At 32.7% G+C, this 27,390-nt stretch overlaps 2 long non-coding RNA genes across 2 annotated transcripts; both read left to right on the top strand.

Moving 5' to 3' along the window:
- Positions 1-10,977: 10,977 nt before the first annotated feature.
- On the top strand, positions 10,978-12,194 carry LOC120212201. Its single transcript, XR_005524670.1, has 3 exons — positions 10,978-11,287; positions 11,379-11,455; positions 11,923-12,194. It is a non-coding gene; the product is annotated as an uncharacterized LOC120212201 (long non-coding RNA).
- A 2,101-nt stretch (positions 12,195-14,295) lies between these two features.
- Positions 14,296-15,092, top strand: LOC120212204. The gene is made up of 3 exons (XR_005524673.1): positions 14,296-14,535; positions 14,832-14,891; positions 14,977-15,092. It is a non-coding gene; the product is annotated as an uncharacterized LOC120212204 (long non-coding RNA).
- Positions 15,093-27,390: the final 12,298 nt, after the last annotated feature.

The following is a 27,390-nucleotide window of genomic DNA, read 5'->3' as shown; positions in this document are numbered from 1 at the left end:
AATTGGGCCTGTAAATGTAAAATAAAATAATAATTAATAATAATAATAAAATATTAAAAGACGAGATGAAAAAATGAGTGTCGATAGATGTCCCTCTTTGTGCATTCTTGTGTCAATAAGAATAGGGCAAAGATGAAAAGACAATGCGTTTTTTCGTCTGGTCAACTTTATGGTTTGAAATATGATGAGGGATCTGTACAGCTGTCACTCAGGGAATATCAGATCTGGAGATGTTGATTCATTGAATCAGGGTAGACTTATTCCGCTGTCACTCAGGGAATATCAAATCTTGAAAAAAAAGGATCTGTTCCGCTTCCTCTGAGGGAATATCAGATCTGGGAGAGTTGATTCATTGAATCGGGGCAGATTTATTCCGCTGTCACTCAGGGAATATCAAATCTTGAAAGAGAGAGATCTATTCCGCTTCCTATGAGGGAATATCAGATCTGGGAGAGTTGATCCATTAAATCGGGGCAGATTTGTTCCGCTGTCACTTAGGGAATATCAAATCTTGAAAGAAAGAGATTTGTTCCGCTTCTTCTGAGGGAGTATCAGATCTGTGAGAGTTGATCCATTAAATTAGGGCAGATTTGTTCCGTTGTCACTCATGGAATATCAAATCTTGAAAGAGAGAGATATGTTCCGCTTCCTCTGAGGGAATATCATATATGGGAGAGTTGATCCATTGAATCAGGGTAGATTTGTTCCGCTGTCACTCAGGGAATATCAAATCTTGAAAGAAAGAGATTTGTTCCGCTTCCTCTGAGGGAATATCAGATCTGGGAGAGTTGATCCATTGAATCGGGGTAGATTTGTTCCGCTGACACTCAGGGAATATCAAATCTTGAAAAAGAGGGATCTGTTCCGCTTCCTCTGAGGGAATATCAAATCTGAATTTGCTTCACTACTCTTTTATGAAGGCTTAAGATTGATTTTCTCCACTACTCTTCGATGAAGGCTTTAGATTGCCCGGAGGACTTAATTATCATGCTCAAAAGGCTTACAGATGACCCAAAGGATTTAAGCATCATGCTCGGAAGACTTACTGATGACCCGAAGGATTTAAGTATTATGCTCGAAAGACTTACTGATGACCCGGAGGATTTAAGCATCATGCTCAGAAGACTTATTGATGACCCGAAGGATTTATAAATTTTGAAAATATTTTACTAGGTAAGAAACCTTTCTTACTTTTAAAAAATTTCAATTTTCAGATTTAAATGAGAAACATTTCTCATTTTTTGATAGACATGTGAAAACATCCTGCCCGAAGGTCTTATGGATGGCCCGAAGAACTTATTATCTTTTGGAAATATTTTACTAGGAAGAAACATTTCTTACTTTTCAAAAATTTCAATTTTTCAGATTGGAATGAGAAATCTTTCTCATTTCATTTTTTACTTATAAAACAACTTAATGGTTGGGGAACATGCCCCAGTTCAAAGTAATGTTTCCTCTGTGGATTGGACCCACCCTTTCTTCAAGTTTGCATTTTTAAATGCAATTTCTTGTGTTTGAGGTTTAAATTCTAGCTTCGATTTTTAGGATTTGGATATCATGAATCTTTTTTCCTTGGAAAATCTGTAAAAACCAAATGTTTATATGTGAAATGTGAATGCAATATGTTCTCATGCATGTGTAAATAGTGATTCAGTTTTCCTTTGATTCGAAGGTGAGGAACCATGTCTTCTTCCTCTTGATTATTCTTCTCTAGGGTTTACGTAGACATTGGCGTAACAACTCATCATTTCAAGCTTGCATTCTTCTGAAGATCTTTTCGATCATCTTGTAGTCTTTACTTTCTATCTTCATTTCAGAGGAAGTGTTTTATCTCTCAACTTCTTTCCATGGTCAGAAATGGGACTTTGTTGCCCCATTTTGGAGACTATGTATATGAATATGCCAAACTCCACAAAGATCAATGGGATAGCATCGTCTATTCTGATTGGACTCATGTCACAAGGAGGATCTATCCAAAATTTTCATGTCACCGTATTTAATCAGATATCAAATAAAACTTGTTTACATCATATCATGTCGAGAGGTCTAATAACATCCTATCATTCAACCTCAGTTGGTTCCACTAGTCTCTTGCTATTAAAAGTCTATTACCTCTTTTGTGGAAAGAAATCTTCATTGTTTCCCCTTTTTAACCTTGGGGTTGTAGAAAACAACATCCACCTTAGGTAATGCAACATTGGTTCAACATCATATTTACTGGTTCGTGAAACATTTGTCAACACATTCATCATTTCCTGTTGCTTTTGCCCATATCTTTCAACCAGAGAAGCTCTTTGCATAGTGTTCAGAGTTTTTGTATGATATTACAAGGATACCAAAACTTAATGGAAATTAAAGTGGGATGTTTTGGCTCGCCATCATTAATGCATATGAAATCACAAGAATAATGCAACTGATGATGGACAAAATGATCATATACAGTAAACTCCACTGTCACTGTTTCACCATTTTTACTCTTCATATATTTCTATCCCATTGGAACTATTTGTTCAGTTCAATGATCTTTCCATAGGATAATACTTCTAATTGAAACAAGCCTTCACTAGTGCCCCAACATTATCTTACACTGGTACAGGCCTTCAAAATGCCCCATCACCTCAAATTGTAAGGCTCATTCTCAATGTCTTCTTGGTCTGAATCTTGTCATCCCAACATAATTTGGGTTTCTGGTCATGCCCAGAGTGGGTACTCATGGCTCCCTTTGTGCCCAACATATCTTAATCTTGAATGGTCTCAACTTGGTGTCACTAAACATGAGTGTTGTCAAATAGCTTAAGGGCTTTTCTTCATGTTGCCATGGACGCTTAAGAAATGATCAACCATTATAACATAATGCCTTGCATTTTGTTATGAGATAGGAAATGTGTGCCTTTTTTTCAAATAAAGTGATCATCTTATTCTTGATTGGTCGCACTCTTGCATTTTTGCTATGCACTAGGATAAATGCCCCTTTCCCATAGGGTGATTATTTTCTTGATAGATTGCTGACTATGTTACAAATGGCTGTTACAAGCTTCATTCCTCAGTCCTTCTGATCTCCCAAACTATCTACTTTCCAGATTGAGGAATGCTTCATTACTCTGGCATCACCTATTCTTTTTCTCCAAGAAACAACTTATAAGATCTCCATCACTCAAGAAATCAATTTGTTTTTTTACCCCGATCCAAATACCTCAGAGAGACTTTTTTGATAGAGATCAAATAGTTATGAATTTAGTTTACAGATCATTGCAGATCATCCTTGGCATGCACTCTTTAACAAATGAACACGAGTGTCAAGAATTTGGGCTACTTAAGATTTCATGCACTTTAAAAAGATCAATTTAAAGTAATAGCAAGAAATCTTTTGTTTTCTTTTGAACTATGTTAACCTACTTATAAGACACTTATAAATGCACACAGTTGGGGTTTGAAATGATGAAATTGGAATTTTACAAAATCATAGCAATCATAATAAAAATAAGAAATAAGTTCAAATGCCTCAAGCATCACCAACATGAATGTTCCTGAACTAATTAACTTGATACAATTTGAGGTAAGCTTCTGTCTAGAAGAATGCAAATGTTGCCAAAATAGCTCATTTCAAAACATCAGACTCTTGTGGGTGTTTTACTTGCCTGGTGCCTATTAAAATGTATTCGAGTTACCCTTTCAACCTTTCACCACAATTCATTCTTTTAGCTTTACAACGATCTTGGTGGATTCTCGTATTGAGCCCCTTTTCAATATTCTTTTTTCTTTTTTTCTTTAATTGTTTTTATTTTTTATTTGTTTTTTCCTTTTTGGATGAAGTACTTCTTGACTGTGTCAGCATTCACGGGGTTAGGTAATTATGGTCCATCCATCTCAGTGAGTATCAAAGCTCCTCCAAAAAAGCCTTAAGGTCCTTTCCAATTTGGCATCCATTTTCCTCGAAAGTCTTTTTGAATTGGCAAAATCTTTCTTAGCACCAGATCTCCCTTCTGAAACTCTCGTGGGCGATCCTTTTTGTTATGTGTCCTCATCATATGTTTTGGTACATTTTCCCATGGAATATAGCGTTCAGTCTTTTCTCTTCAACCAGATTCAACTGGTCATACCTAGTTTGCACCCATTCTAGTTCATCAGTTTAACCTCTGACAACACCCGTAGTGACGGAATCTCAACCTCGATGGGTAACACAACCTCCATCCCATAAGCTAAAGAAAACAGACTTGCCCTAGTGGACGTCCTCACTGAAGTTCGATAGGAAAATAGAGCGAATGGTGGCTTCTCATGCTAGCCTCTATAAGCCTCAGTTATTTTCTGTATGAGCCTCTTAATGTTCTTATTGGTTGTCTCTACCGCTCCATTCATCTTTGGGCGATAAGTGGTGGAATTATGATGTTTAATCTGGAATTGTTTACATACTGACTCCATCATCTTATTATTTAAATTCAAGGCATTATCGGTGATGATTCTTTCTGGTAGCCCATACCAACAAATAATTTCTTTCTTCAAGAACTTACAAACTGTTGACTGAGTGACATTTGCATAGAAGGCCGCTTCTACCAACTTAGTGAAGTAGTCTATTGCCACAAATATGAAACGATGGCCATTAGAAGCTTTGGGTGAAATTTGCCTAATGACATCCATGCCCCACATAGAGAATGGCCATTGAGCAGTCATTACGTGCAACGGATGAGGAGGGGTGTGGAGCTTATCTCCATAAATCTAGCATTTGTGACATTTTCTGACGAAATTGCTACAATCGGTTTCCAGGGTTGACCAATAATATCTAAATCTCATTATTTGTTTAGTCATTGCATGTCCATTAGCATGGGTACCACGTACTTATTCATGCACTTCTTCAATGATCATTCTAGCTTCTTTGGCATCCACATATTGCAACAAGACCTGATCATGACTCTTCTTGTACAAGATATCACCATCAAGTACATATCCTGCCACCATTCTTTGAATAGTTTTTTTTTCATTCTCAGTAGCATACTCAGGGTAGCTTTGATATTTAATGTATTGCAGGATGTCATAATACCAGGAATTTCCATCATTTTCCTCTTCTATGCTATAGCAATGGGCTGGATACCTGTAAGATTGCATCGTAATAGGCATCATGTTTGAATATTCATTGACTTTGATGGCTGCTGCCAAGGTGGCCAGAGCATCCGCCATTTGATTCTCTTTTCTAGGGAGGCAATGGAACGTCACCCTCTCGAATTCTTTTATGAGCTCTAGGACCCAAAATACATGCTTCATAGTTGGTCATGTTATTTGTGCAATCAAAATTCAATCGGCTGTGAAAGGATAGTGTTGTCCACCAAGTGATACGAAAATTGCCCTAATCCCGTGCCCCAAGGCATTCGAGGCACCATCGAAATTCATCTTCCACTATTCATTAGTAGAGGAAACTGACTCATCTGTTGAAACAACCATTAAATCTTCGTCTGGAAAATCAAAGTTCAGTGGTTCATACTTTTCAGAAGCCCTACTTGCAAAGAAATCAGCTACAACACTTCCTTTAGCTGCTTTTTGACTTACATATTAGGTCAAACAATATTTTCAGTCACTGGTTTGTCTGTCAGAGTTGGTGACTCCATCAATCACTTTAGGGGAACATATTTGGATATTCACCAAGTAAAAAGGAAACATGTATTATTTGTATCTTTGATCAACTTATGACTTCTGGATCAACGATTATCAGGTCTCGTAATTGGTGAGCTTCTTGCCCCTAGTACTGGACGAGTCTCCCATTTTCTGGAATTGTTATGTTCCCCCCACCACTCATCTTAATGGACTTTCGAAGGTTGTTAAATAGAGGATTAACAAACTATCAGGAACTTGTGTACTACCACCTCTATATCCAATCATGTTATGCTTGATAAAACTAGGAAAAGATGATCTTGACGAAGTATTGCAAATCTTTAACTGTCTCTTTTCTCTTTTGTTCTCAGATTCGGAATCTCAACTTCTTGTCCACTATATAAGACCTGATTACTTTGTTTTTCCTTCAGCCTAAATAATTCTTAGAAACCTCATATTCTGCCTTATTTTTGCACTCATATGCTTCTTCTAAACACAAGCTGCTCGAATTTTATCTCATGATTAGAATCCAGAAACATTCATGTTATTAACGATTGAGACACCTGCCAAGAAAATTTGGAACGAATATATACATTTAAAAAAAGTGATAAATGTTTGTATGGGATGGACAAAAGAATACTAATAATAATAGAAGTGTCAAAAATGATAAAGAATGTAAATAATGAGAATGTATAAAATAATTGCCCTTTGAAAAATAAATGAAAACATATTTAATTGCCGAAAAGTACAATTAACATAGCATCCCTCACAAAAAATTCCTCAATGCTCGCGAAAAAAAGCATAAGGGTTAATTCCGAATATTACTTTAAACTTCACCCAAAAACTACAAGAAGATCCTTCGTAGTCCAATTGTTTGATGGAAAACAAGGCCATATACCAATCATAAATTTCATTCTCGTCATCTTCAAGCATCCTATTTTGGATCCTCAATTGGATCTTCTTCCTCGGTTACATCCAACAACTGTGGTTCAGCATTAACATTCCTAAACTAGAAAATATTCTTCGTATTCTCTGAAAGACTACCCTCTCCTTTTAGGTTGGCATTTCTCTCTTCTTCTTGCGCCTTCAGCTTTTTCTTCCCTGGTTAGAAATTGAGTCCAAATCCAAAGCGATTCTCCTTGGTGACGATAGTTTTTGCCTGATTCTGAGCATTTATTACAGCTGTGATTGGTGGAGTATTCATCAGACTCTCTAATCTTTCCAGAGCCCCACTTATCATCAAGAAATCTGATATAGGTGTTTGAGGAGTTTCTAGGGTTGTATCTACCCAAATCATTCTTAAACCTGTGGGTCAGTCACGAATTACATTCATTGGAGCCCTTTTGCTTTGATTTTCTTTCCCATCTTCTTGCACCATGTGTTCTTCATCAGATTTGGCTGCACTAATCTCTATTGGAACGACGATTTCTGAGCATTAAACCTTAACCCCTTTATCTTCTACCTTGCACCTTTGAATTTCTTGCTCTAAAGGATCCTGGAACTTTTCCTTAAGGTTGCTAGGAACCTTAACTGAACAATCTGGGGCTCCAGTCTGTTTTATCCAGGGAACCTCTTTATAGGTCCACTTTTCATTCGGAGGCCACTGTGGCCGGGGCATATCACGGCGTAATCAACCCGGATGTGAACATTTTTAACGCAATTCTTTACACGAAAAGTAGAAGGGAGGGAACTGAAAACCTTATACTTTCTTTTTCTTCTTATCTACTCCCTATGATAACACGAGAGATTGATCATTCTTAGCTTTCTTGACCAGCACTCGGTCATCTTCTATGCCACTCCTCTTTGAGAAAAGCTTATCTTCTTCATTCATTGTTGGTCCTTTTTCGACCACATCTGATTTTTAGAGTTGGCTTGAGATATCTTGCTCCTTAACGGGTTCTTGATTACATGTTACTGTCATTTCGATTCCACCACTGGCATTCACAATCCCATTCAAAGCGTTTACGACTGTATCTTCTAGTGGCTTCTCTCCATAGATCACGACATTCATCATCTTCATTAATTTGGCCATCTGTTCTCTTGATTCATTTTGGAACCTTCTTGTTTGATCGATCATCTCCTGTTGCGTCCTTACGAGTTGCTCCAAAATTCTCTCGATCCTACCAACTCGTGCCAATATCTCATTCATTATTTTCTATCTTTTCAGAAACACGCCCCGGGTAACTTTAATTTACTTTCAGAGCTTCTGTCACAGTATCTTTCACGAGTTACTCTCACATTTTCATGATTGTTGCATGTAAAAATGCTTAAATTAGAGTAATATGAATGCAAATGTGGATGCCAAATGCAAATGCAAAATGGGTGTTCAAAAATGCGAGATGCAAATGCAACCCGTTATTGATTCCAAAATAACTTAGTTTATACAAAAAGTACTCAACAACACACAATGTCTAAGCACTTAGGCAAAGAGAGTAAATCAACATGAAAACTTAAACGTAGAATCTTGCCCTATTCGCTAATCTCTCGAGCTCTATCATCAATCCCATGATGCGTCGTTTTTTCTCTGGATCAAGAAAATTCTTAAGGTTGTCGCTTCTTCAGATAATTCGTAGACTTGATGAGCAACACCATTAACCTGATTCACGGCTCTCTCCATTGTTTCATGTTATCTTTGAATAGTATCTTGAGCCTGTCATAGCGCGATTCCAAGTTCTGGATTAGTCCATGGTCAACTCTCCTCTAACTGTTGAATTTGTTGATGCCATTTATGTACTGTAACTTCTAGTTCAGGAAGATAGCTTTTAAGGCCTCATTTTCCAGTCTGGCTATCTATTGTGCGGATGAGTGGATCAACCCTGCTCCCTCTAGCTCTATTATCCTCTTTTTAACATCTTATTTTCTTTTTGAAGATGAAACCCATTGTTGTTTGTAAGGGTTCTGACATCCAAACTAAACAGATGTGCTTCGAGCTGCTCAATTTGTGCTCGCCTCTGCGCCAATTCCTAATTAGCCTTATCTCTTTGCTCTATCAATCTCTGAGCATGCTACAGGGCTCGGATAATTACCTTCTCTGGCAAAACTGATTCTTCGGTAGTTACAAGGCTGTCTCTGAATTGCGTCTGCCCGTACTCAGACCAAGTCTGAACACTGATTGCATTCTCAGTCCCATCGGAAGACATTGCTGCTTTAAGCTCTTTTTATAATAACTAGGTAATCTGAGAATCAATACCGTTTATGAAATGATGTGATATGAAAATGATACACGCAAAAATGAAATAAGAGCATACAAAATAAAATCAATGTTAGTAGAAACAAGACAACAATAATCAAGTTAGTTGAAATAACTAATCAAAAAAATCTTAAATATGAATTAAAGTTGAGACTAAAAAAAATAAAGCATACAAAGGAAATTAATGGTCCTAACCACATACTTTCTAGTTCTCTTAGGTTAACCACATGGCTCTAGCGAGGTAAGCTTATTAAATTCTCTATATGAGGCTAGGTTCTAGCGAATGTTCCCAAGCTATTTTTACAACCTGCTAAGGTTGCCCTAATTCTGGCCCATTACAGACTTGCGAATCGGGTTCAGCTCAGGGGATCACACCACTAAAAGCGTACCTCGGAACTGATATGCGGATAGGCAACTTAGGGTGTTTTCCAGAGATACTTTGTCAGACCCACACAAGGAAGCCCAATGCTCCTCGTGAGGTGTGACGTTTCTCTCTACTTAGGTAAACCGGGATTAAGCTCGGGTTTAGAGCTATGATATGCAACAATTCTAAATATTTCACAGAAGTATAAGCATTAATCAGAGAATTTTTTTTGAAATAACATAATGAACCATAAATTAAACAAGATCGAACTCATAATTTCCAAATAATAAATATAGGGTAACCAACTCGTGACTCGACTCTCAATTTGTTTAAAAAAACAAAACTTCACGACAATCTTAAAATGAATGAATATCACCCTTAGTCAATGTCGTAACCGTCTTTCGCCCGGAGGGGGAATAGATCGATACCGACTTGGGGTTTTCTATTTGAAAAATCATTTTATAAGGTGAATGAGTCGCCACCAATCATTTAAGGTGAGATTGGAACACTGTAAAAACCTGATGATTTTAATAAAATTTTGTTTTAATAAAATATCGAGTTTTGAGGTCTACAAAAATCCAGAAATCCGGTTCGTGAGTCGATTAAGCGTGGGGAAGGATTAGCACCCCCACAAGCGCCCAAAAATTGATACCTAGTTGATTACCCTATATTTAAAATCAGAAATTTAGAGTTCGATCTTTATTTAATTTAAAAATCATTAAGGATGAAAAGTTGAAAGGGTATTCGTTTATTGAGACCGATAGCATTCGCCCCCGAGCGTAAATGCGGGAGATTAGCTATTGTGCCTAATAACCGAATATTGCCTTATTTTTAAAAAACATGATGCGGTTTTGAAAAGGATGTTGACTTATTCAGAGAATTACCAGTAGTCACCCCCTGAGCACGATCGCGAGAGATATATTATTAATTCCTTAATAAGTGAACAGTGCCTTAGATTTGTAAAAACAATGCAATCAAACAAAATTTTATTTGTCCTAATTAAACTAAAAGTAAATTAAGGCATTTTCTAACTTAAAGTTTCAAATTATGAAAAATTAAGAACCTAGGAGCTCAAATCTAAAATATAAGTTCTAGCATTAATACTTAATGTTATATATTAAAATGGATTAAATATTCACGTATTAGAAAGTTTCTTTTGATAATTTTAAAATGATCGAATATTACCCTTAGTCAATTTATTTCAGTTTGAGTCAAGTAATGCTCATGAGAATATTAAACAAATATTATGATTATCTAATTAATAAATAATATATGAAAAATTATCATGCAATAATATTTTAATACCAAACCAAATATATAATATTTTATGACTACACATTATAACATATATATATATATTATATATATAATATTAATATGCAATATACAAATGACTTAAATACAAAAAATGAAAAATAACATACCAACTAAAAAAAATTGCTATACATATTAAACTAATGGCTAAATCATATTGAACAGAAATTTACTATTTATAATAAAATTAAAAGTGCATAAAATACATAGACTAAATTAAAAGCATAAAAAAACCCGAATTGAAGTCTAAAATGTAACATGCAAAAACTTAAAGGTCTAATGTCTAAAATAACAACAATTAATATAATAACATTCAAGACTAAAATTAAATGTGCACAAAAAGAGACTAAATTAACATGCAAACATTCGATTTGATGACTAGATGAGTAAAAAAAGGAAATGAGATGATCCGTACAGAACACCTCGAAACTCAAGAATTAGTTGCATAGTTTACTCCTCCCTTCACAAAACGCAAGTTAACATATATTGAAACATTATCGTTTTGGTAATTAAACAAACCCTATTCCTCATTTACTCTCCTCTGCGCCGTTTTAACCCATCTCTCTTCCTCTCCCCAGCCTTCTTCATGGTCGAGAAGACTCGAGGCCTTCAACCTTTAATCCCGACCTTCAAACATAGCAGTATAGTGACCCAAACCGACACCCAAACTCACCACAGCCCTCGCCTTGCCATACTAACCTCCGATCTAAGGTCCAAGACACACAAACAGGACTGTAAAAGCCTCACAAAAAAGATTCCTTGGTCTTTCGGCTTCACTCTCTCGACAACCTCCATTCTCTATGCCGACGAAATCAATGGCAGTATCTCCAGTGAGTAAGGTAATATACTAAAATCTTTTTTTTTTTTTTCCTTAATCTCCTAAACAAATGGATTTCAAGATGCCCACTGACTTTATTTTCTGTTTTTTAGGAACATTAACCCGACTATTTATTCCATACTTCAACAAAAACACCACTCTCTGGTGGTAACGACACACATACCCGAAGGTAAACCCAACCTCTCACTTTTATTTTGAGTTTCAAAATGATATAAACAAGCACACGAAGAAAATACAGATTTACTATATAAACTTTGAAAGAAATAAAGAAAACCCCTTTTGCATTACTTGTTCTTATCGACAAGAATCAGAGGAAACTCCTCTGCTTACATTTTTTCTGTTTCGAAGGTGAAGCCCCCCAGTTTACAATTTGTTTCCCTCAAAAATCTCAATCTCTCCTTTGTTATTCCCCCTTCCTTTCATGGACGAGACCCCCTTATTTATTTCTTCTTTCTTCAGCTAGTTTTCTGTCCTTTTGTTGCATGTTGATAGCTTTAGGTGAGAATAGGTGAGTGATTTTTCTCTGATTTGGTGAGATTTTGATTGGAGCAGGTAAAGTGAAATCCCGAAATTTTCGGGATTAAATTGCTTTCTTTACTTTGGTGTTGATTTGGCCACTGTGGATGATTTGTGCAGATGATTTCAATGGTGGCAGCTCATAATAGGTTGGCGACGGCAGCTGGATTCGGCTGAGGTCTCGGCTCGGTCGTGGCATCGACTGGAAACTGGAAGGACTGTTGGCGGCTTGGTGTTAATTTAGAGTTCAAATTCGGGACTGGTTCAGGTCTTCGGGTATTCGAGTTGATTTTCTAGGCTCCGGGATTTGTTGTAATCTGAGTTTGTAAATTGGGCTTGCAAATGTAAAATACAATAATAATTAATAATAATAATAATAATAAAATATTAAAAGACGAGATGAAAAAATGAGTGTCGACAATTAAATTATTTTGATTCGAGTCAAGAAATATTTATGAGGGTCTTCTACAAATTAATTCAAATTAAACCCTAAATTTATATACACAATCGTATATACATTAATATAATAATTAATAGTAAACATATGCATAGATAAAAAATATGTAAAAATTAATTCTTTATACCTTAGTGAAATATAAATAAGTAAACCCCCAAAATCAAAGTAACATACTAAATATAAAAAACCTAAAGAAATAAATAACAAGAAACCCCCAAAAATTAAATAAAATAAGAAAACAAGTATTTATAGATAGCAATAATCAATCTAACAAAAATTTAAATACGAGAAAGTAAATTGAACGTCAGTACATAAAACTAAAGTGCAAAACCAAATAAAATTAAAATGCATAAATAAATAAACTAAAAAAACCAAATAAACATAAAAAAATGCGTAGAACCGAACATAAATATATAACAAAAAATGGCTGTCCCTTTTTCCCATATATATGGGTAAGGGGGAGGTAAGATAGTAGGTTACCCTCAACACTAGGTTGAGAGCAGCTTCCGTAAGAGACCTCCGAATTATGAAATGAACCCTAGAGAATTTAGGTGAAGGCCAAATGAATATTCTCTAATTTAAAAGTTCATGGACTAATTCTAATAATTCTAAAGAGATATTAAATTTACAAATTAAACTAACTCGAGTAACCTAAATTCAAAGTTAAGTTAGACCAGTAAAATTATAATTTAATATATAAGAAGAGTAAAGAACATCAAACTTAAAGGTAATATCTAACATAATAAACAATAAGTAATTAATTAAGTATACATATATAAAAGTGAAAGAAAACACAGGAAGAAAATTACATGAATGAATTGATTTCATACCAAAACAAAATGCATCAATCGCGTATACTTTAAAGGAAATTAATAAAAAAAAATTCATAATGCGGTCAAATTTGCAAAATGAGGAAATAAAAGTTTTAAAAAATTATCTTGTAAATAACTTTGAATAAACTTGAAAATAAATGAACAAATGACTAAAATTAAGATTCAAACATAAATTAAAATCTAAAAAATACATACCTAAAATATACGTATATGCATGGAATGAAGCACACAAACATTACATGTAATATACATATAAAAAAAGTGCTTAAAACATGTGACATATTGACATATTAATAGGGGTGTTCATTCGGTTAATTCGGTGGCCGAACCGACCGAAATACCATTTTCGAATTAACCGAACTTTTTTCTCTTTAACCGTTAACCGAACCGAATTTTTTTTCGAAAATATTAACCGAACCGAATAAATTTCAGTTAATTTAGTTAATTTTTGAATTAACCGAATTTTTTTAGAATTTTAGAATTTAATATTTTTTTAATTAAAAATAACAATTTACAATTAATTTAAATAATATCTAATTAATTTGATTCAAATATTTTGCATTTAGTTTTGATATTATTTTAATTAATTAATATTGATTTGGGTTTTAAATGGGTTTTAAATAGATTGTGCCTCTTAATATAATTATATTTAAAGGTTAATTCGGTTAATTAACCGATTTCGAACCGAATTAACCGTTAACCGAATTCCAAAAAAATCCTTAACCGTTCCCCGACCGAATTAATTCGGTGGCCGACCGAATTAACCGAACTAATTCGGTTCGATCGGTTAAAACCGAATTTTGAACACCCCTACATATTAAGTAATATATATATATATATATATATATATATATATATATGCTTAATTGTTCAAAATAGAATCACCAAGCATAAACATGAATAACTAAGCATAAAGGGCCAAAAGACAAAGAACATAAAATAACAGGGACTAAATATAAAACTAATCCATAAAATTAACATGGAGACTGAAATATCACACGCATGAAACTTAAAACCCAAATTAAAATAAATAAAGGTCTCTATTGATGACTATTGAAATTTATTAAAGTAAGAAGTACCCCTTACAAAAATAACCCACAGAGCCTAAGACTGGTTGCCTTAGTTTCCTAAAACGACGCCGTTTTGGGAATCATATAAATATCCCATTACAATTTTCAGCTAACCGTAGCCCCATTTCATTTACTTGGCCGCATCCCTTTCTTCTCAAACACACTCTCCTTTCAAAATTCTCAAAAGAGAGATAGAGAGAAACACTTCTCCGGCCACCCTCCTAAACGACCCCGACGAGGGGCCGATGGCCCCTTTTACCTTGTTTATCCAAACCCCCATCCTAAATCTCCCCAAACCAAACCCAAAAGTATAAAAAAAAACTACCTTTGTTGCTTGACAGAGCCCTACATTGCCGGTGAAATGAAGACCAAGGTAAACTCTCTCCCTTGCACTCTTTTTTTTCGAACTCGAACTCCTTTTTGATTTTCTTCTTCTTCTTTTTTTACAAAAAACGAATTCTTTTTTTCTCTCTATTTTGTCGTCCTTTTTTATGAAATCAAAAAACCTTTTTTTCCTTCTTTTATTTTCTTCCCTAAAACCCGTATACCCTGTCTTCTTCTTCTTCTTCTTCTTCTTTTTGAATCTAAAAGCCCACTTTGTTTTTTTAGTTGCTGCCTCCCCTTCAGATCTGATTTTTCTCTCCTCTTTATCTCATGTTTGCATGCTAGGGGAGATTTTTGCAGAGGCCATCTCACTGGTTCGGCCGAATCATGGGTGAGGGTTGTCAGGTGAGAAATCATTTCCTTTTTTTTGTTGTTTTGTTATTTATCTTTGTTTCTCTGTCCTTGCTGTTGATTTAGTGAATCTCGACAGAGAGATGATAACATTGGTAGTTGAAACGGTGGTTGTCATGTGGTCGGAGCGACGATAAAAGAGACGACGACGGCGGTCATTTGGGTCTGGGTATATTGGGTCGGTTGGGTTTGTAAAGCCTGAAAGAAATAAAAAATTATAATTAATAATAATAATAATAATAATAATTCGCCGGGATAAAAACGGGTGTCGACATCTTCTCTTAAAATAAAATTATGCATATGTACATGACAATAAAATAAATTAAAAATCATTTTTAAGGATTAAACACAACAATAATAGTTTTAAATATAAATTATTTATCATTTTACGTTCAATAATGTTTTAAAAATATATTTTTCATATAAAATATTTTCTTTCACTTACAATATGGATGTGATAAAATATGGTATAATCATTAAAAATTAAATATAATTATTTATATTTTTTATTAGGTGAAATCTTTTGATTAATTAACAACATATAAATTTATATATTAATAGTGTATCAAATATAAACTTGAAAAAAATATTAACTATTTTAAAGGTACAAATTGTAATACCTACAGTGTGTGTAACCCCTCCAACCCTTACATTGAATCTAATCGTACTTAAATATACTTAAACTCATAATGTCTTATATGTTACAACAACAATAATAATCGAACTAATACTCCGTAAACATAAAATAAGATTTACTCTATTAATGTGTAAATATTTATATTTAATACAATAAGTAACAATATGTAATTTTCTATACAATTAGCACAGAGAAAGCCAATAATTTTGGTGGGGTGAGATATAAACACTAAATTTTGGAGGGGTTAAAAAATATAATTTCCAATTAATCATTTACTAGAAAAGCTTATATTCAATTAACAGTATGTATCTAACATATTAACCCATTTACTAATATTCGATAATCAATATTAAAGAAGTTTATATACGAGTCAAAAAAGTGAGTCAATTATATAGCCGTGTTAAAGTCAAATGAATTTATGGTAAATATAATGATTACTTAAAAAGTAAGTGTAGAAATTATATTTTTTATTCACTTTAATTGTTTAAAGTTTTTTTTATTAACGTGCTTAATGTTTTCTCTGTTTTTCTTTAAGATGTATGATCATCATCTGTTATTATTTAAGATGTATGATCATCAGGGGCGGAATTAGGAATTTTAAATTGCGGTATCATAATTTTAAGTTACGGTATCTAAATAAAATTATATAAGTTAATGCATAACACTAAGACTCAATAAATTTAATGTAAAATATAACTAAACTAACATAAGACTATTACAAAGCTATTAAAACAGTAATTAAAAGAAATGGTAGTTATGTCGTACGACGACCTAATTTAAGTCTAAGGAAAGGCGCAACCGACAATGTTAAAAAAAATCTTAATTTTTTGTTGAGCCCAACCTAAAATGTTAATTTTTTAACATTTTCGGTTGAGCCGAAAATGTTACGAAGAAGATAACATTTCCGGTTGCCAACCGAAAATGTTCAAAAAATCTTGACATTTTTTCTTGAGCCCAACCTGAAATGTTAATTTTTAACATTTACAGTTGAATCGAAAATATTATGAAGAATGTAACATTTCCGGTTGCCAACCAAAAATATTAAAAAATAACATTTTAGGTTGCGGTTAACCAAAATGTTAAGTTTTTTTTTTTTTTTTTTTTTTTTTTTTACATTTTCGGTTGCACATTTCCTTAGTCTTAAATTAAGCTATCGTCCCTTAGACATTCCCCTAAAAGAAAAAAAATCAAATAAAATTCAACAATTGATCATACCTTTTTCTTACAATTTTCCACGATGCTTCTCATGTTTTGAAATCGTTAAATTATTTTTCCCTTGTCGATACTATTAGAAATCTTTCTTAACATATGTAACCAAACAATCATTCATCCATTGATCTCCAATTCGATTTCACAAGCGATTTTTACAATCTTCATTGCAAAAAATGTTCTTTCCACACTTGTCGTAGCAACAAGCAAAATCAATGCAAACTTCACCAAAAAATATACCAAAGGATAAACAATATTTTTTTGTATCAACCATTTTCATAGCAAAGTCTTGAATGTCTTTTAGATTTGAGAACTCTTTGTTTGAACACATGTCAATGATGTATGGCTCCAATTGGTTATCAAGAGTAAGAACTTCAATGGTAGAAAAATTAGAGGAATAAATTTAACCAATATGAATCAACTTCTTTTTGTTAAAAGATGCAAAACCATCATTTGGGTATATGCAAGATAAACATACCAACGACTCTGTATTTGCTTCACTAAAATGATTGTTAAGCTCTTCAAGTTGCATGTCTATAACGGTATAAAATTACTCCATGCGATAGTGGTATATATTTGTTACTTTGTGAGCTTTTCTCTGCGATCTCCCTTTGATAATAAATTCATCATCCATATTAGAGACATCAATCTCATGTTTTTGACAAAATGATGATACCTCAAAAAGCAATGAAGCCCATCCATCTTCTCGAACCTTGTATAATTGTTCTTTTGGAATCCTTACAAATGACATGAAATTAATAATATCTTGATATTTTCTTTCAAGTGCTTTTGACAATTCATTTATGATTTCCAACACCTGTCTCGTTAAATGCAAGGAAAAATAAATTCAAATGATTGTATCAAATCTAACAAAGTATTATCTTCTGTTTTTTGTTCTGATCGTAATCCATCATCTATAATAATTTCAAGAATATCAACTATTGAATTGAACATGCTGATTATACTTAGAAGCATACCATAATGTGATCCCCAATAAGTACATCCTAGTTGAACAAAAGTTCTTTCTTGATTTAATCCTCATCGAGAACAAATTTCAGAATTGAGCAAAACTTTTTGAAATTCAAAAAACTGTAATTCGTGAAGCATATCATGTCGTTTGTAAGAGCGCACAACAACATTTATTAAGGAAGCTATCGAGCTGAAAAGAGATGCTATCTGAATTTGATGTTTCGCTACTGCAACCAATGCTAATTGTGAGAAGTAATGAAAGTAAAAAACTGATTGATTTTCTCTTAAAATCATACTTTTCAAACCATTTAACTCCCCTTTCATGTTACTAGCACCATCATATCCTTGCCCTCGAATTCTTGATGCGCTTAATCCAAATTTAGCCAGTAATGCATCAATTTCTACTTTAAGCGATAAAGTAGTAGTATCTCCGACATGGACAATTCCCAAAAATCTTTCTAAAACACATCCCATTTCATTCACATATTATAGAATAATCCCAATTTTTTATTTATTTGATACATCACGTGAATCATCTACCAATAAATAAAATAACTCATCTTGAAGATTTTCAACTATGGCATTTGTTGTTTCAATTGCAGCGGCATGTGCAATATCTTTTTGAATATCTAGAGAAGTTAAGCAATGGCTTTGTGGAGCATTTTTAGAATAACTTTGTTTATCACTTCATTATGATCACCAATAAACTTAAGAAGTTCAAGAAAGTTAACTTGATTGATTGAATTGCTAGACTCATCATGTCTTCATAATGCTAGACCTTGTCTTAAAGGAAATCGAGCACAATCAACATAATCATTAAATCTCATTCGATAACAACTACGAGCTTCATTTGATTGCCTTAACAAAGTCGTATCAATGTGTTGTCTTTGATTCAACTACGAGCTTCATTTGATTGCCTTAACAAAGTCGTATCAATGTGTTGTCTTTGATTCATTAAGTCGTCACAATTTCTCATGGCTATATTATGAGAACTATTTACGCCTCCAACATGAAAATCCAATCTATATTTTTTTGTTCCAATTGTTGAATCCACCAATTTCAAATGCACAACCATCTCGCTTGTTTAGGTTAGTAAAAAGATAACAACATAAGCAAAATACATCTTTTTCAATACTATACTCTAGCTAATTTCCATAGTCTTGAACCAAGAAGTTGGAAATCTTCGTTTCACTCCTGCAACGATTCTTTTTGAGAAGTTGTGACTGCGAAGTTGAAAAGGTCCTTTTTTGCAAATATGCTATTCTTAGATTGTCCCTATCATTTGGATGATAATCTGCAATCTTAATCTTCAACATTGAATCCGTTGGAAGATTTTCTAGATTAAACACAACATGATTTTCTTCACATTTTTCCGAATTGGTTTGTATCTCACTTTGGGCATTCACTATTTTTTCTTGTTGTTATTCTTTTACATCAGAAGTTAATTTCCTTTTAAAATATTTCTCCATTCATGTTAAACAATTATAAAATAAATTTACATTACCCATATACTTTCTTGCAAGTTGTAATAAACAAAATTTCAATTTACATTATTCATAAAAGTATAGAATGAAACAAACATTAAAAATAGTGGATATGCATTGTCGTAATAAATAAAAATTACATAGTGTTAATGCAACTCTTCAAATGAAAACAATGAACTTATTAACCTATCATAGACAATAACAACAATTATCTCAAAATTTAAAATCAACCTAATATCTTTAATAATTCCAAACATTAAAAACATAAAATCATTATCAATATCAATTAATAATTTTAAAACTATTGAAACATTGAAAGCTCAAAGAAAACAAAAAATAAATTTAATTAGTTTTACTTTGATGCTAGAATATGATTTGATTCGTCTTTCTCCTTGAAAATTGTTAAAATATTACAAATCTAAATATATTATTATGCTATCAAAGGATGAAGATTGTGGGTTAGGGTTCTTAGAGAGAGAGAAAATGTGGAAGAAAGGGGTGAGTTTCATGGGACTGAAAACTTGAGAATGGAGTTTTAATTTTTTTTTATTATTACATGTTATATAAAATGAAAAGGTTGGGTCAAAGTGAGGTAGAGGAGGGGTAGACTTCAATTTTTAAAAGTAATTTTTTTGTTGTTGAGAAAATGACGGTTAACTTTTGTGTGTAGGACCTATTTTTCTAATCTTTAATTTTTTGATTAATATTTTTAAAAATGTGAGACCCACTTTTTAAAGGGTGTCATTTTTTCTTTATATTATATAAATTAAATTTATATAGATTTTTTTTAGAAAATTTTAGGGTGTCAAGTCGATAGGTACTCGCTCTGCTCGTGACTGACCATTAACAACCATTAAAAAATCCGTTCATCATTGTTGACACATGAAGCAATTTTATAAATTTTCGAAAATTTAATTTTAAAAAACTTAAAATTATATATATATATATATATAAAATAAAACTCCAAATTTCTTAAAATCTAAAAATCTTCAATTTCAAACTTCTATTATCTACAACTGTTATCGTCGTCGAATAGTCACTCATCTGTCATCTCCTTGTTGAATATTATAATTTAAATAAATGTATATTTTCATCAATCCATTATAATGAATGTATGTGACCATTCATCATGAATGAATATGTTCATGATGAATAGAAATGACCATGTATGATGAAAAATGTGTCACCAATAGTTTTGACTATTCTAATAGTCACTTACAATCTATATATAAAGGATTGCTAGTGATGAAGCAGGGCAATTGTATTCTAAGTGCATTAATATTTTCTTTTTCCTCTATACAAGATTGTGTTATTAAACTACCATATTTATAACAAAGTGGTATTCAGAGAAAGACAATTATGAAACTTGGTGTCTCCGTATGAAAGCTTACTCGAGACATAAGATGCTTGGGAGATTACGCACAATGGCTATGAATCTCCTTAAGACAAGGCATCATTATCACAACAAGAAAAAGAAGCTTTGAAAAAGACATGGAAGAAGGATCAACAAGCTCTCACCCTCATTCACCAATGTCTGGATGATTCGATGTTTTTAAAAGTGGTAAATGCCAACACCGCAAATGAAGAAAGAAAGATTTTGCAAAATTCTCTCAAAGGAGTTGACAAAGTGAAGAAGGTTTGAATCTAAGTATTGTGAGATAAGTTTGAAACCTTGTGGATAAAGGAATTCGAGTCAATTTCAGATTATTACTCAAGGGTGGTGGCTATTGTCAACCAACTGAAGAGATACGAAGAAAATTTAGATGATGTTTGTGTGATTGAAAAGATCCTTTGTTCTTTGACTCTAAAGTTTGATTATATGGTTTGTGACATTGAGTTAGAAGATTTAGACTCTATTACTAATAAATAAGTTACGGGTGAGTTGCAAGCTCAAGAAGACATATTCAATATGAAACAAGATGAACCCATTGAACAATCCCTCAAAGCCAAGATGTATTTGAAAAACAAACAATAAGAAATAACCAAAATGGTCGAGGACGTGGATGAGGTCGAGGTTATGGCCAACGAGGATGTGGAAGAAGTTAAGAGGGTCAATCTCATTGAAACCGGGGAAAATTAAGGGTAATAAGAAGATTTAATTATCAAAGATTGAATGAAAGAAGGTATGATAAGTCTAATGTTGAATGATATAATTATCAGAAATTTGGTCATTTTGTTTGGGAATGCCAGAACGAAATTAGAAATTAAGAGAGGGTCAATCTCATTGAAGATCAACATGATGTTGAAGAGTCAACCTTATTGCTAGAATTTAAGAATGAAATGGGGTCAATCTCATTGAAGATCAACATGATGTTGAAGAGTCAACCTTATTGCTAGAATTTAAGAATGAAATGAACAATGATGAAGCACTTGGTACCATGACAATGGAACATGCAATCACATGTGTGGATACAAAGAGGCCTTTGTGGAACTTTATGAGAAAGTTAAAGGCGATATTTCTTTTGGAGACTTCTCGAAAGTCGAAATTTAAGGAAAATAAACAATTTTAATTTCTCTAAAGGATAACAGTCTGATAACCGTCGTTTTGTTATCAAAATAATTTCGGCTTCTTAATAAATAGAAAGGAAAAGGTAGTATAGAGAAGCAGGGTCGATCCACAGAGACTGTGGTGTTTTGATTTAGTAAAACTCTTTCTTGATTTAAAAGAAAATAGACATCCAGATGAAGATGGAAAGATATAATAAAATAAATAATTATAATTTAAAAAAGGAATCATAATAAAATAATAAATATTAATCGTAATAAATATTAAAGGGGTTTTAAATTATTTAAATAAATAAAAGATAAAGATTAAATAAAAAAATAAAATAAATAAATTGGGATAAAGAAAACTTATGGTAAAAGCAGCCTAAGACTTCAGCTTTATCTCAAATTCCTTGGATCATCGAAACAAATCTTTACTCCAAGATTCACATCAGTTACTACAAGAACAATTCCTCATTGCCGACTCGGATTATGTTGTTTCAACAATAACTGATTCCGATCTCAGTTTCCTCTTAGCAAACAATTTTTTAAGTGTGTTCTCGGAAAGTCGAATGTGCTTCAATAAGCCAATCCTTCTTCCAACGTTAACCATAACAACATCCAGACCAACATCAACTTTTGGTTTTGAAAATCGTTTTGATTTGAAAAGTAAGCTCAGAAAACAGAGAGAAAAATCCGAAGCGATTTAAGTGCCTTACAATTCTCATGTTTGGAATTGAGCATTCGCTTTAGTATTCAACTTAAAAGAAAATTAGCTAATGTATGAATGTAGGTTGAAACCTGGAATGTTACCATCACCAACCTGAAATGTTAAATTTTATATATTTAGTAACATTTCAAGTTGTAGGTTACAATCGAAAATTTTATCAATTTTAAGTTGGCATGAATAATTGATTAGGTTGGCAAACCGATAACAAAAGAATTCTCAATTATTAATTGAAAAAGTAAAAAAAATACAAACTTGATAATATTTTTAACTATACCAACTCAAAACTTACCTCACTTAATAATATTTTCTATTGGTCGTAAATTAGAACAAAATTAAGGTGGTGCACCTTAAACTCACCCTTACTGTCCATTGTTGTCCATTTTATAATTTTGGAAAACTGTCACATTCCATTTTACTTAGTTACCCTTTACTTTTTACCTATAAATAATAAGGGTCGCTTCTCAACAATACACACTAGTAATTATCAGCTCTCTAATGCTTTTTTCTTGTAATATTATCGATTATAAACTAAAAATATTATAAAAATTATAATATTTACGGTTCAATTGAAGATATTAAAAAAACATTTTAAATTACGTTAAATATAAAATATTATAATTTTTATCACTTTTTTAATTACATTCAAAGTTATTATTTTTTAACCTTAAATTAAATTATCGCTCTTTAAATGCTGCTATTTATACTTCCCATTTTCCCTTTCCTATTTTTTATCAGTTTCTTTCCTCTAAGTATAATGATAACATTTGAGTTTTCTTTATTTTAGTATACGAATCTGAAATCTTTTATATTAATTTTCAAGAATAATTTGTATTTTTCGGTTTCATAGAATAATGTAAAATCATTTCTAGAAAAACTATTCTCTACGAGATAGTAATCAATTTATATGAGTTTATTTTCAAGTGATAATGTTTCCAATAATCTTATATTCACGCGTAAGAGATAACTTATTTTCATAATCGTCCCAAATCAATAATATTGTATTTATTTTTTATATTAATATTGTCATTTGATCGATAAAAATGATCGCTAACCATTATAGTGTTAATATGCGGCTCATAATATTGATATATTAATCCATGCGTAAATGATGGCGTGCTAAAGAAGATTAATTATTTTTGTTGGTAAAGTTTGAAGAATTATTTAATCTTGAAGTAAAAAAAAGTTATAAAATTATTCCTTTAATTTTTCAATTTGCATCAATATTGTCCTTTGATCGACAAAAATGGCCGTTAACCGTTATTGCATTATCATGGTGGCCCAAAATATTAACATGACAATTCATGTGTGAATGATGGCGTGACAAAGGGTATTAATTAATCTTTTTGGCTGAATTAAGGCTTATTTAATCTTTGACTAACATATTAAAAAATTATTAAAATTTCAAAATATTAAAAAGTATTAAAATAAAAATTCTATAATTTTTTTTGAAAACATTTGACTTAGATTGATGAGATACTAAAAGAGTTTAATTTTTCAATACTTTATAAATATTTTTAAATTTTATTTTTTATAATATTTTATATTTTATATTTTATATTTTTAAACTTTTAAACTTATTTTTTTTAATTTTTAATAAAACGTTTATTTTTAAAAAAAATATTTTTTAACGTTTTAACATTTTAAATTTTAATATATTCTTACATTTTTATTTTTTTACTTAAAGATTAAATAAATTATAAAAATCAAGTATACTTTTTGTTATAAAAAATGCCAATATGCACAGAATAACTCACACAACCAGATTCTACACACTGATCAAGATCAAAAATCAAAGCAGTAATCAAGAACACCAAATATTTACGTGGTTCGATCAGTGAGACCTACATCCACAGGAAGGAATCAAACTTCACTAAAGCAATCAAAACAAGGTTTATAAGATTTAGAAAACCAGAAGCAAGAACTCTCTCTAAATCTCTCTGTACAATCTTATCACTCCTCTTGAACCCTCTCAACTCACTTTCATCTTATTTATAACCAAAGACCCTTCCAAGTTGATTGGTTCTCATCATCAATTGTCAAAGTCAAGACAGTTACAACTGAGTTAGTTTTGTTCCTAACAGACACAACCACCTCTATACCATTGCCTTAGTCTAGTAAATTGAGAGTCATTACAACAATTCTCCACCTTGACTCTCAATTATAAAAAATCCAAAAAAATTCCTTCATATTATCAGCCCCTAAGGTCTTTTACTTCTCAGTTGAGTTCACTAAGTCCAGACAGTGTCTGAACTTGGTTGCTGGTAGTGCCTTTGTGAGCATGTCAGCTGGATTTTCTTCAGTGGGTATATTCTTGACTATTATTGAACCCTTGGTAACAACATCCCTCACAAAATGGAGTTTCACGTCTATATGTGTTGAGTTAATTGATTGACTGAATCGGCCAAGAGGGGGTGAATTGGCAATAAAAATTTTGGTGGAAGCTTTGCAAAAAATTGAAAGAAATTGCACAGCGATTTAGAGTGGTTCAACTTTATCAACCAAAGTCTACGTCCACTACCTTAGCTATCCACACTAAGGATTTTCCAACAAATTCACTAATTTGTTCTTTCTTTTGAGGCCAAAGAGATAACCTTACAACTCCCTCAAGAATATACCCCAATTCTTGAGAACACTCTTTTCTCAAAGAGAAATACGAATTTGCAAACTTACAAGAAAAACCTCACAAGGCAAATATGTTTGCACAATTCTAGAACAAAGAAAGAACACTCAAGAATCAATACAATTGAGCACAATAAGTGTTCTTGAAAGAAAAATGAATATTGAATGAAAAATAGGCTTGAAATGCTCAAACTTGAGGTTTGATGCTTTCTCTTTGATTCTCTCTTGATTCTAATTGCTTGATGTTTCATGTTGTTGATCAATGGCTTCTAAGCTTGCTTAAATACACCTTGAATCACTTCTGAACGTTGGGGATAATTAGAGAAAATAATATAGCCGTTTTAGTGTGAAAACAATTAATAAAACAGTTTAGAGCGTGCGGGGAATCGGTACCCCCTATGGGGAATCGGTTCCCTAAGTGTAAAATTCAAATATTTCGACGTTATACAAGGGGGGAATCAATCACTTCTGAACGTTGGGGATAATTAGAGAAAAATATAGCCGTTTTAGTGTGAAAACATTATAAAACAGTTTAGAGCGTGCGGGGAATCGTACCCCCTATGGGGAATCGGTTCCCTAAGTGTAAAATTCAAATATTTCGACGTTATACAAGGGGGGAATCGGTACCCCCTGGGGGGGAATCGGTTCACTCCGAGCATACTGGAATTCTCGGAGCCAAACCATTCAGGGGGAATCGGTACCCCCTTAGGGAGGGAATCGGTTCTCTCTGAGTAATCTGGAATTTTTGGTTTTGAAATGGTTCGAAAATACTTTGTAAAATTATTTTGAAATTGTTTTAGATTAAACTTAATTTTACACTTTGAGTAAGGATTAAAAATGATCTTTGAAAGATTTAGAGTAATGTTTTGATATTCGAATAATTCTATCAAATATACTTAGAAAATCATTTGAAAAATCTTAAAATTCATTTAACTTAATTTGTTATATTGAAATATCAAAATGTTTTCAACAATCTCCCCCTTTGATATAACAAAACATTTTTAGTAATTTTAAGATTTTGAAATCAAGTTTTGAAATTACTCCCTCTTACTTAACACTAACACTTCTCCCTTTTTGTTAAATCAAAAAGACATTTTAAAGAATTTAAACAAGGTTTTGAAATCATTTAGCCAATTGATTATATATAATATAAGCTGCTAAGATCACAAGCAAGAGAAACGTTAGCTATTAGTTTCATAATCAATATTCATTAATAATGTGAAATGGCAAAATTGGTCATTTATCTAATCATGAAGTAAATGATGCAATCCAAATAGATAATTTCTAACCATTCATAAAAACAAATTCAAAGTCAATCAATCCACAAATTCAAACATTCTAAAATATTCAAAATGTTAAAATAATAAGTTTGGAGTTCAAAGTAAAACATAGAATCACATATCCGGATCAGGAGGAGGAAAACGAGCTCGCATAGCGGCCATTTCGTGAGTGAGGTCATTAATACGCGTGTTGGTTGCTTCATTGTTTGCACGCATCTCCCGAAGAATTTCTAATTGTTGAGCTCCCATTGTGGATAAGTGGGACTATATAGAAGAAAAATGTGAATCCATGGTAGCGTATCGGAAATCGAATGTCTCCATAAAGGATTTGAAATATGGAGGCATTTGATGCGTTTGTTGTGCTTGCTCTTCGGGCTGCTCCTCGGGCTGCTCAGGCTCATCTTCGGCTTCATCGATGTCTCGCATTAATTACTCAAGCTCGAGATCTTCGTCAGCTTCGGGTGGAGCTTGTGAGGAACTAGCTCATGGAGTATTTGCAGAAGATCGAACCCATTCACCGATTTCCTTATCCTTAATCCATCCCACTCTCGTTAAGGAAAGAAGGTTAATTTGTTTCTTAAGGGGAAAAAACGCATCTAGACCGACTCTAAGCCCAGCTTTGGAAAACAGATTACTCAAATGCAACCGTAAACAAGAGATGAACAGAGTTCTTGTTAGAACAAGATTTACGGTTTCAACAATTTCAACAAAAATAATCTGAGGTAGGTTAATTTTAATATTGTTTTCGAAACAATGTAACCACCAAAGATCTAAGGCTCTAAGAGTAGAATAACAACCTCCGGATGGTCGAAACCACCAAGAAATCATTAGATGAAGAAAACGTTCATGAAGTTCTAAGACACTTGCACTATCCCTTCTTTTATAACGAGATCCTAAAACCTGTTTTTCATTTGAAATACCATCATTATCTAATCCGAATGTATTAGCTATGTAAGCCGAGTCAATATATAAGAATTATCCTAGAAGGTAGGAACGAATTCCTATGGTTTCGGTTTCAGTTTGGTTTTTAACACAAACGTCATTAGAATAGAAAATACGAACAAGTTGATGGTAAACGATG

Source organism: Hibiscus syriacus, unplaced genomic scaffold (assembly GCF_006381635.1).
Source record: "Hibiscus syriacus cultivar Baekdansim isolate YM2019G1 unplaced genomic scaffold, ASM638163v2 tig00110006_pilon, whole genome shotgun sequence".
Classification (NCBI taxonomy): Eukaryota; Viridiplantae; Streptophyta; class Magnoliopsida; order Malvales; family Malvaceae; genus Hibiscus; species Hibiscus syriacus.
This window is presented reverse-complemented; position numbering and strand designations above follow the sequence as displayed.